General features: G+C 39.7%; 1 long non-coding RNA gene across 1 annotated transcript; it reads left to right on the top strand.

Annotated features, from left to right (window-relative positions):
- Positions 1–7,155: 7,155 nt before the first annotated feature.
- LOC9267081 (uncharacterized) lies at positions 7,156–11,299 on the top strand. The gene is made up of 4 exons (XR_001544282.3): positions 7,156–7,617; positions 7,699–7,798; positions 9,677–9,732; positions 11,059–11,299. It is a non-coding gene; the product is annotated as an uncharacterized lncRNA (long non-coding RNA).
- The last annotated feature ends 718 nt before the right edge of the window (positions 11,300–12,017 follow it).

Here is a 12,017-nt window from a genome sequence, read left to right as displayed (position 1 = left end):
CTTTGTCCTTCTCAAGAGCTTTAATTCGCATTTCCAATTCGGTGATTTGGCAGCTTGGACTATTATACATTTGATGGTTATTTAAGCACGAATATCAACTCATAATTGGTTGAGTAAGGATAAAGTTACCTTTTAACGAACTACTCAACTCGAAGTTGGCATTTTGAAGCTCAGCAACCCGGTCTGTGAGATCATGTTCTGTCTTCCTAGCTAGCTCCCTAGTTTCATGGAGTTTAGCTCTGGTTTCTTCCAGAGTTCCAAGGTGAGGGACCAGCTTCTCGAGGGTTGCGGTCTTTGCTTCGTTTCAAAGATGAATTCTCTGCATTATTTATATACTCAATCACTTCATTGGATCTATCAATTGGATGAGAGAAATTGCGGGTAGAATACTTACATTGACAAGACGAGTGGCTTGGTTATGCGCCCTTGTTAGTAAATACACCTCCTCGTCTTATTTTTGCTTATTAATAACTATGCCCTGTAGCTGCATCTCGCCGTCCCATCATTTGACTAAGATAGGTGGTCGAGAGTCTTCAGCTAATCGGATCCGAAGAATTTCTTCTTCACCGCCAATCATTGGGCCTTTACATGAATACAGAGAGCAATAAAGCAATTGAAGAAGACTTTCTAAATGCAAATGTACTCGGAGGATTGTTACCTGTTATGATCTTTGGCGGTGGACGAGCAAGCCCCTCTACCTTATCAAAAGTACTGGCTTCTGGACCAGCATCGGTTATGCGCCCTTTATTTAAAGGAGGGCTGCTAGCTTGCCCCTCTGTTTCAGGGATATCATCATTTTGTTCATCACCCGGCTGGTTTCTAGTCGGGGGCTCCTGGTTAGCACTGGTTTCAGTGTCCGCAGACTGATTCCCAGTCGGGGGCTCATTCCCAGCTTTTACATCACTGGTCACCGACTGACTACCAATCGAGCGGTTCTCTTTTGATGGTTCAGCATCCGCAGCAGTAGCAGAACCGGCTTCTTTTTCAGCCGTCTTGGAGTTTACGGTTGAGTCAGAATCCTTGCCAAACGGATCAATGTCTGATGGCTTCCTGAAGGTTGAGAAGATGTTATCAAAGTTACTTCGGAAGTTGTATGATAAAGAGAGAGAAGACTATAGCGAGCTCGTACTTGGCAGACTTTCTGATTTTAGGTATTGGATGGCTGGATGTTTTCTTCTTTGGCCGATTGGCCTGTTTAGGCTGTTTTCCAGTCGTCTCTTTGCTGCTGGCTTTTTTAGAATTATCTCCATCGTCGTCACTCAAGACCAGTTTCCTTTTTCAGGGGCCCGTCTGATCAGTCGGCTTAGGGCTACTTGTTTGCATGCCAGGTTGGATTTTTGGACCTCCAGAGGCTTGCTAGAATGTTGGCAAGGAGAGCGGTGTTGAGCAGTCGGCGGGTCGGATTTCATCAAAGCAAATTCCTCAGGATAAACATTTCAAACCTTTAGTCAAGAACATCACAAAGAACAACAGATATCAGAAGGAGATTCACGAATTTTCAATACTTACTCGCGGAGGCGGGTTGAACGCGTTATACGGCACCACTGGCAGTATATGTGAATAACTGACCACTATGGCAGATGAGAAAATCTTGTACATTCTCTCCTTCATAATTTTGAATTCGAGGGATTCAGCATCTTCACGATTGGGATAGTTTTTTCCATCAAACTAGAAGGCAGTACGAGACCTCTCCTTGATGGGTGCCATTCGGCTTTTGATATAATGCCGAGTGATTTGCTCCCCTTGCAGACCTTGTTCCTTGAGCTTTAGCATACAATTAAACAAGGTAAGGGCTTGAGCGGCTTCATCTCCCATTGGAAGTGAGTTCCATGTATCCTGATATGTTGGGGGAAGACAAGAGTACTCGGAAAGCGCCGGTTCAGGATTTTGCACATAAAACCAGTTTGCGTGCCAACCCTTATTGGATGTTTTGAAAGGCATGGAGAAATATTTTTGGCTCAAGGTGCCCCTCAGTTGGAAACCTACCCCCCCCCCAACGACACATGGCTTGTTCTTGTTTGGCTGGGGTTTCAAAAAGAGGATGCGGTGGAATAGGGCAAAATGTGGCTTAATCCCTAGGAAGGCTTCACATGCATGAACAAAGTTTGCGATATGTACAATGGAGTTGGGGTTAAGATGATGCAAACTGATTCCATAGAATTCAAGAATTCCCCTAAAGAACTTCGAAGTCGGGAGAGAAAAACCGCCATAGAAGAAGTGGGAGAATACAACGACCTCGTGTGTATCAGGAGTATGGAAGGCTTCGCCGTACGCTGGACGCCAACCGATGATTTCCTTCGCCGGAAGAACACCGTGCGCCACCATTTCCTTCAAGTTTTCCTCCGTAACATCGGAGGGAGCCCATTGACTCTCAAAGCTTTCTCTCTCCTCCGCCATGGACGCGAGATGGATGATGGGATCCGGAGCGAGGGTGGCGGTGAATGGAAGGGAGATTGATGCGGTGGTGGTGCGGAAGATTTTCGCAAAAGCACGAAGCTTCGGGAGAGGTGGATTGGTGCGGATTTGCGAACCCTAGTTTTCGTCGGCGTAGTTGTTGCACTGTAGCGAGGAATGGGGAAAATGGAGGAGATCGCGGCGGGCAAGACGAAGCGGCACTCTATTTTAGCGGTTGTTTCACAAGGGTATCGGAAAGTACTAATGGGCCTGGACCTTAACAGTTCTTTCAGCCCAACTTCACTTTCGGTGTGGCTGTTTGTGATCCTTAGGGACTTAGGCATATTTTTTGCTTTGGCAGGAATTGCTCACAACAATATAGCCCAATACCATTAAAATCCTTTTTGAAACAGTTAGATAATTCTTTCAAATTACTACAATGCAAATAAAAAGGTGCCCAGCAGAAAATTGTCATACTAATTTTGCAGGTCTTTTTAGGCTGCAAAGCTGTTCGAGTTATATTGAAATGACCAATTTAAAGTTGTCATTCTCTTGGCATGTTATATGCTTAATTTGATAATGGCATGAGTGATAGCTTAGGCTATTTAGACTTGTCATTTATCATTTATACAACATTTAATAAATCCTTTAAGAGTTTTTACTCAGATTTTTTATCACATATGTTAATTAACAGATCTTTAGAGTGTTTTTACTCGGATCTTTATATACCTTTTGGGTATAATAATCAAGCTAAAGCAGTCGGCTGAATGCTTAATTAAAGGTCGCATATGCTTAGCTATATGATTACTTCGTAATTTATTCATAAAACCACTCAGATGGATGTTTAATGTACCTTGACTATATGTTTAGTTTTATTCAACTAATCACATAGTCGAGGACTACACCTAATTAGGTTCATCTAGTCGATGCACATACATTTTTATTTTTTAGCCCTTCACAGTCTTTGATTCAAGCACTCGGGGGACCAAGGCAGGAATAATTCAAGTACTCAGGATCATTGTAGTGAACACTCAAAGAGAATATTATTTCGTCGACTATAAAGGTCTCAGGGGCTATTGTGGAGATTATGGATACCCCATACCCACACGGCATGTATATCCGACTGGGTATAGGGGTACCATATGTAGATAGAATATCTTTAAGGGACTCGGGTTAAATTCCTAACTTGTGTATCAAGGAAATACCCGGGGTCCTAGTCGGTTACGATTGAATTTTATCTTTACTTGTCTATTCCGTTAGGAATATGGGCTGTACCTTGTAATAAGGACTCCTCCCACTATATAAGTATTCCGTTAGGAATATGGGCTGTACCTTGTAATACGGACTCCTCCCACTATATAAGGAGGGGTACGGGTGCCTCTTGGGACATAACTTTTCTCCTAGATCATACGATCAATAACACACTCGGCGGATCAATCCCCGGACAGGAGTAGGGTATTACTTCTCATTGAGAAGGCCTAAACCTATATAAAATTCCTTGTCTCCAAACCCATCCACTTTTCCTGCTTGATAGCCACCCTTTTTGTATTGCCGAAATCTTTTTTTGACAGGTTCCATGCCATGGATCAAAACCTCAATCAAAACACAAATCAATCCATGGAATAGAGAGAGGAAGCGGATGAGAATCACTTATGGTGTAACCGGAGAGAAATCCGCGGTCAAACCGAGGGGATTTGGTGGAGGGGAGAGTTAGGGTTTGAGGGGAGGTAAGAGAGAGAGTTTTTCGAGTTGGGGATGAATGGGGAAGAAGGGATAAAACCCTGGGCCCACCACTCGGCCGGTCAGACCAGCCCTATGCGGCCAGTCAGACCGCCGCAGCCACACCGGTCAGACCGGCCCTATATGGGCGGTCAGACCGAGCAGCATCCTGCCGGCTATGCACAGCTCATGCACAAGCCAGCAACCCCCACACAATAAAATCCAACAAAAAATTGATTTTTAAAGCAATTTTGAAATGTATGAGTTCAAATATTGCCAACCATTCATAACATTCGAAATTTATGAAGATTTACAACTAAACTCACTTAGGTGCTAGGAGGTGACCTTTTATGTTCTATAGGGGTTTTTTTGGCCAAATCCATTTGTAAATATCTTTTCAATGATTTGGTTTTTGAATATGATTTGAATACCAAAAACATTTAAAATCTCCCTCTTTACCAACATTGTTTTAACCATTTTCTCAAAATCCTTCTCAAACTCATTTTGGAGGAAAATCTCATTTTGGCAAAAAATAAGAATCTAGTTTCTTCAAAAGAGGACCAAAATGACATTTTCATTCAAACTCCATTTTTCTTGTAATGTGAGACTTGGAAAACATATACGGAACCTTTTGAAACATTTTCCAAGAGATAGTTTTCAAATTACATTGATTTTGCAAAAAAATTGACTTATGTTGACTTGGACATTTTGAAAGCACTACTAGCACTTCTAGTTGATTTGCTCATAGATAAAAGGAAGTAGAGCACATGTAAAAGTGCAAAACTCCCCCTTAATGTGACATGCTCCATTTTCGCAAAGAATAACCAAATGGCAATAAATCCAAAGCATTAGAGCAAATAGGAGCAAATAAACAATATGCACGAGAAGCAACCATGGTGCACAATCTCAACCCACATTAGAGAAATCTATGACATTTAACTCATTCATCAATTTGCAAAAGCGGGTTTCATCAAGAGGCTTGGTAAAGATGTCGGCTAGTTGATCATCGGTTCTTATGTGGCTAATGACTATGTCACTCTTGGCAACATGGTCTCTTAGGAAGTGATGGCGAATGTCAATATGCTTGGTTCTAGAATGTTGGACCGGGTTATTGGCTATCTTTATGTCACTATCGTTGTCACATAGGAGTAGGGTTTTGGTGAAGGTTATGCCATAGTCCAACAAGGTTTGTTTCATCTAAAGCAATTGGCCACAACAACTACCTGCCGAAACATATTCCGCCTCGGCGGTAGAGAGGGCTACGGAGTTTTCTTTCTTGGATGACCATGACATAATGGATCTATCAAGCATTTGGCAACTACCGAATATGCTCTTTCCATCCACTTTGCAACCTGGTGAGGGAGTTAGGTCCCGATCTTCCGATAGGTATTGATAAACAATCGATTTGGGCTGAGTCGCGACAGAACTCGATTCGGCTTCTGAACGAATGTTTGATGATATTTTGTACACCTTTTTTTTATTTTATAAGAATTGGGGTGCGTCAAAATATTAATTCCGGGAATGACAGTACAATAGTAAAAATTAGTGATTAATTATCATTAATGATACAATCTGGCGTACATGAGTGTAACATACCCGAATTTCAGGATGAAGAAATTTTCGTCAAAATTAGTTGAAAGGAAAGTTCTTCAATTTTGTGAACCAAAAATTTCCGTTTTAAAACCTAGGGGAAGTTGACCTAACTCATGTAACTAAATAAAATTTGAGAGCAAATTAAAACTTTTTCATTTATAACCTAGGACAAAGATGTAAACTTATGTGTAGGCATGCATACTCTCATAGGATGCGTTTTCACTTGAGTCCTTCATGTGCATTTGGATTTTCGATTTGCATTTCATAATAGGTCTCATGAATAATAATAATAAAATCTAGACAAACAAATAAACCATTAGGGCCTAGTGCTAACTATTGGAAATAATATATAGGAACCATAATACACCTTAAAATATATCAACAAGGCCAATGTTAAGCCCCACAAAACTAATTTGGTCATCCATCTGAAGACAAGTCAGAAACAGAAGTGGACAAATAAATTAACTCATGTAGGGTATATTCTATATTAATCATCTCTATAAGCATTCGCTTCATTTAATACTAAAGTAAACTTATACATAAATAATAGGCAAGAAGCTTATGACATGTGTAAGGTAATATGTAATTCTAACATATCAACATCACCTCATATCAACATCACCTCAGGTTAAGGAGAGTCCAAATATAATTTTTATAAATTTACTAGATGCATTTATGAGGAGGAAAACACATATCTAAAGATAAGTCTTGCGAATTATCTAAAATAATTCGTGCAAGATAAAATCATGGGAAAATTCATGTAGGCTCTACTCAACATATACAACACACAGTAATTTTGGTACAATTAATAAATAAATTTGATACCTCAAATAAATAAGTCAAACCAGTCAAATAATAGACTTATTATAATTCTTAATCGGCTAAAACCAAAAAATTGTTTAAAAGTGCATTTAACTGCATGGAAGTGTATAAGGGAAATAATTTATTCAAATACTAGGTTAATTATCATGAATAAATATAATTTTTCCAGAATTTATCCTCTCTGTTTAGGTCTCCTAAAATTTAAACTAGTTTCCAAAGAGCCCATCTTCTCCTAATTTCTGTGAGTAATCCATTCATAATTTTTAAGTGCAACCAAAGAAAATGGAAACTAGGTATATATACCTACCTACCTACCTCCAGTAAAATCAACAATAGTTAATCTGGTATTGAAGCTACAAAATTAGAGGAGAAAATAATTCCGGAAATTCGTCCAAAAACCAAGCTCACCCATGTTTGTGCCCACACATCTCTCTTCCACCTAGTTTACTTCGACCTGGGCCCCCTTGTCAATCCCTCCGGTTTGCCCTTCCTGTGTGCAACTTCCCTAGCCGACTGAGAAACACTGAGAGGGAGAGATCGAGCGCCGACCGGCTCTGGACGCTGCGCGACGCGTGGCCACGACGTGTCGACGCCCTAAAAACGCCGAGCTCCATCTCTGCCTCTCCCAGACGCGTCGCCACTCTTCACCCACCATTCCAGTGCCAATCCATCCGAGGGAGAGCATCCTCGCTGCCCTTCACTGTTTCTCCATCGCCGGCCGCGAAGAAGACGATGGCCGGAATCGTTGATGAGCCGCAGTCGTTTCCTCTACTCTTGCGTTCCATACTCTCCTCACCATGCCGAATATTTCTCCTTTTGATTTCATCCTCTCTGGGGCAGCCAATCGACGGGAACGTTGCCGTGCACACCGGAGCTCTGGAGCGCGCTCTGCACACCGCCGCAGCGACATCGTCGCCGTTGCCACCAATCTAGATCAAGCCGGAGCGAGCCACCACGCCACCAGCTTCACCTCAACCTCCTCTCCATTTACCCTCAAGAAACCCATCCAATGGCGCAGCGATCTTGGAGGTCGACATCGTCTTTTCCAACTCCGTTCAACCGCTTCCATCATTGATTCCATTCTCTCTGGTGAGCGTCAGTCAAATTCCATGCATGCATGGCCTCTCTAGATAGCCTTTGACCTCTTGCATGCACCGTATTGGTTTACAGATCGAGCAGCCGACGTCATCCCTGGAGTTGTGCCATGCCGCCATGGAGCTTCGCCGTCGCTGTGACTCTGCAGACATCCCCAGCCTTGTCTAGCATCTCGGTGAGCACCCAGCAGCCTATAGAACATACATGCATGCACCCAATTAACCAATACATGATTGTAGAAGCACATGCACCACCACCCGAAAACATCCTCTACTCGGACTCGCCGCTGGCGCTACTCCGAAGTCCCCTAACCAAGAAAACTAGAGGAATGGAATCGCAAGAACATGATCTTCATTTTATATTTTAACCGCAACTCCAACCGAGCCACCAATCACCGCCGGTGAACCCGGGATCGAGCTCAGCCATGGCTGCTCTGCCTCTGTGCGTGTGAAAAAGGAGTCAGGGACTTCATTTTGAGAATTTAAACAACTATAAGGTTCATTACGTAATGTTCCCAATCAATGATATATGGACCTAGGACTGCGGGTTGATTTCCTGAAACCCTAGGGGCCTTTTTGCATATTGGCATGATACCGACAGGTGGACCCCATGAGTTTAAAAATCTGAAAATGTAAAAAGATAATACTAAAAGCTTTATATTTTCAACAGGAAAACATGTAAACTTATAAAATCCATAACATATTGAAAACAACTCATTTTAGAGAAATCAAATTTCTGTGAACTCACCAAATCATGAACTTTAGAGTTATTGCATAAAACTAGACATTCACTGTTCAAACTTTGTCTCTAAAATTGGTCTAAGATAAATCATACATAAAGCATACACAAATTTATAAAATGCATATAAAATTCATCTCAACTCATTTTAGAGCAAACTCAGTTTCTATAGATCCATCAACTTATGTTTTCCTATAAAGTAAAATGAAATAGTATACATACTTTAGATCAAATGCCTCTGAAACTATTATCTTTAAAATGACTAGTTTTATGTAAGCTGAACTTTAGAAATTCACATAAAATTCATCTTAGATCATTTTTGAGTAAACCCAAGTTCTGTAGAATCAACCAAATATATACTTCCATGTTATAAAATAAAATTATACACCTACTGTGTAGAAGAAGCCTTTAAATATTTATATAAGTAATAACCAAGATAGAGCAACCTTTACTTTGTAAAATTTGTAGAAAATTCATCTCTAGTCCAAATGAAATGAACCAAATTTCCATAGAACCAGCAAATAGTGAGCTTCAACATAGTAAAATAAAATATTGCACCTTTTGAACAGGTTATAGCTCTAATCTTTAAATAGATAACCTAGGAGTTAATCACCTAGTAATGGTTAAGCAAAATATATGTGTGAGGTAGTTAAAAAAATGCATTCTAGCTATGAATAAACCAAAATAAAACTTGTTAGACCAGAGAGGCCATAGTTCCATCCCCATCCACCAAAACTTAAGGCACTTAGCTCATATAGTAATTTCTAGGTTGATATAATAAATTGCTAGCATAGACTAGAGCTCCCCTAGTTTATAAAAATATGAACCATGATAATAAAGACCATAAGTTATGAACTAAGGTTAGATTAGTTAACTAAAACACTTATTTTATACGTCACTAACTAGATGAGGCAAGTTCTGGACCTAAACCTCTAAAGCCATGAACCTATAGAACACTATACACTTATAACACGTTATAATTTACAAAACACATAAAGAGTTCATATTAACTCCAAAAATTGTGAAACCAAATGTATTAGTCTTAGAAAACAATCCTCTACACCTCTGTGAAGTCAAAACTAATAAACATCACTTTATAAAAATATTTTATAACACTACCTAGGTGATACTACCTTATACTGAGGAAACTTCTAAAATTCATAACTCCCAAATAAAAAGAGATAAAATAGAAATTCTTTCACCTAAATTCATATTATACCAGTACCTATTCACTGTGCACAAATCATCCATTTTAGAGCATTTTGGATTTTTCGCATATTTCGGTGTTTAATTGCATAACGTGTACTTTGTATAGATGATTGCTTAAACGGTGAAGAAGTGATTTAGGTGCTGACATTTTCCTAATTCAAGGCAAGTCCCACCTCCCTCTCTTTGATCACTTTGAACCTATGTTTTGGAGGTTATTGAAAATGTTTGCAAATCTTGCATGTCGATTGTACACTAATAAATTAAAATTTTGTTAAACTTGTTAGATAAACTCTTATTATTTGCATTATCACCTTAACTCCACATATATCCATATTCCTCATTCCTAACCTTAGGAACAATATGACTATACCACTTTATATATGAGTTTTGGTGACACTAGGTTACTGTAAAGCTTAGCCATGCTTAGAATGGTCTTCCTTGTAATTATGGGCTCATTACAAATATGAAAATTGATTTTTAATTAATCTGGACAGAACTTTAATACTTGTGATTTTGATAAATAAAATGGTGGAAAACATGGATTTTAGGTTTGGGCCTCAAGTGGTGCACATATGGTGATTAGTTGTATACCGATAAGGGGAGAGTGCGCCCAAACCGACCTAAGGACTTCACTCAATGTCAGTTCATTTCGTATACAGTGCAACCACATGTGCTAGTATAGGATAGCCCAAGCTTAGTAAATTATTTATGGTTTAGCCTTACATTCTGGTAGGCCGGTGTGTATGAGTTCGTATAATTCAGAGGAGCTTCCTATTTACTCCGAAGTGGTAGTTTAGGTGACTAAGCGTGTCCAATACAACGGTATTGTGCCACGTGGTGGGTTCCCATTGTGTCCGCCACCATGGCGTTAAGTTTAAGGCGTGGACCCGCCACTTAACGGTTCTAGGTCATATAACGTGTATGGCTTAGGATGGAGTAACACGTATCGTGCTGGTGTAAGGCTAAATCATGAATTTTGGAAAAGCTTTGTTGTGGGTATTAAATCGGGTACTTATGTATCGCGTGCCATGCTCTTGCCTGATTATTATTTCGCATCATGTGGGTAAAGTGTACAAACTCTGCAGAGTAAAAACTAATCGATTAGCCGTGCTCACGGTCAAGAGCGACGTGTGGATATGTATTGAGTATAGACTTGTGTTTATTCTTCTAAATGCTGAAATTTACCTTCAAATTGTGATGAGATTTGAGAATGATCTCCTTGCTGCCATGGAAGGCAATGAGGTGCATATTTATACATGATTAATGCCTACCTTGATGCCCAATATGTCAAGTACTAGCTTGCTAAAATTTATTTGAAAGTAAACCTGATTTAGAAATGTTTTATGCAAATAAAACTTGCTTTATGCTAAAAAGAACCATATTATGCCTTCCTTGATTATATGCCTTGCAAGTAGGGTGTTAGGCTTGTCTTGGTGCTTGCCAAATAATGTACTGACTCTTGCTATTGAATTAATCTTTTGCTCGTAGGTTTTAGACTTAGTCTTTGAGTGATGCGGGTAATCGACTGCTTCTTCTAGGACTTGAACTTAATGGGGTAAACCCCTAGTCGGTGTGCTTGTGGATTGGGTAGATAAGCTTCCGCTGTTCTATATATTTATTTGGCCGGTCGGCCAATGTAACTAAAGTAGATGTAGTTTATAATCGCTTTCATCTTATTTGTGTTTGCTATGTATAATCATGCTTGAGATGAAAGTGTTAATCTAGTGCACATCCTGGGAACTAGATTCACATGGGTATGAGTTAAGAATATTTGAGATGTTGTAGATCTTAGCCATTTTTGTCAAGTCTCCTGAATGTGTAACACATCTGGTCGCCGCCTTCGAGTGGTTTGACAGGCACATCTCAGGCTGAAGTTGACTGGCAGGCTAAAGGCCTAGCAATGTCTCCAATATTCTTCTCTCGAGGCGTCGGATGTTTCATTATGTTTGTTTGATGACTTAAATTATTCACTTCATCCCTCAAATATAATGGAATGTCCGGAAAGCCTACGACAATGAGAATGTTATATGACATGTGCAGTGCTGCCCAATTAATGTACGGGCGCGGATATACTCACGTGTGTGTCTATATATATATATAGACACACACACATATCCGTGCCCGTACATTATATATATATATATATATATATATATATATATATATATATATATATATATATATATATATATATATATATATATATATATATATTTTATGTATTCCAGCCGGGATAGAATATATAAATATATATATGGCTGGAATAGATGGTTGAATAAGTGGCAGCACGGCTAACCGATATCACTGAAGGAAAGAAGAAACGACGGTGGATTTATTTTGGAAGCATGCCACTGTAGCATCATCATTAGAGGGCAATAATAATCAAATCATTTGCCGGCAGTTGATTTCTTATCGATGCCTCACCATGTACAGATTGCGCGTATATA

This window comes from Oryza sativa, chromosome 3, assembly GCF_034140825.1.
Source record: "Oryza sativa Japonica Group chromosome 3, ASM3414082v1".
In the NCBI taxonomy this organism is placed as follows: domain Eukaryota; kingdom Viridiplantae; phylum Streptophyta; class Magnoliopsida; order Poales; family Poaceae; genus Oryza; species Oryza sativa.
The sequence above is the reverse complement of the archived record's forward strand: the minus strand, read 5'-3'. Positions and strand labels throughout refer to the sequence as shown.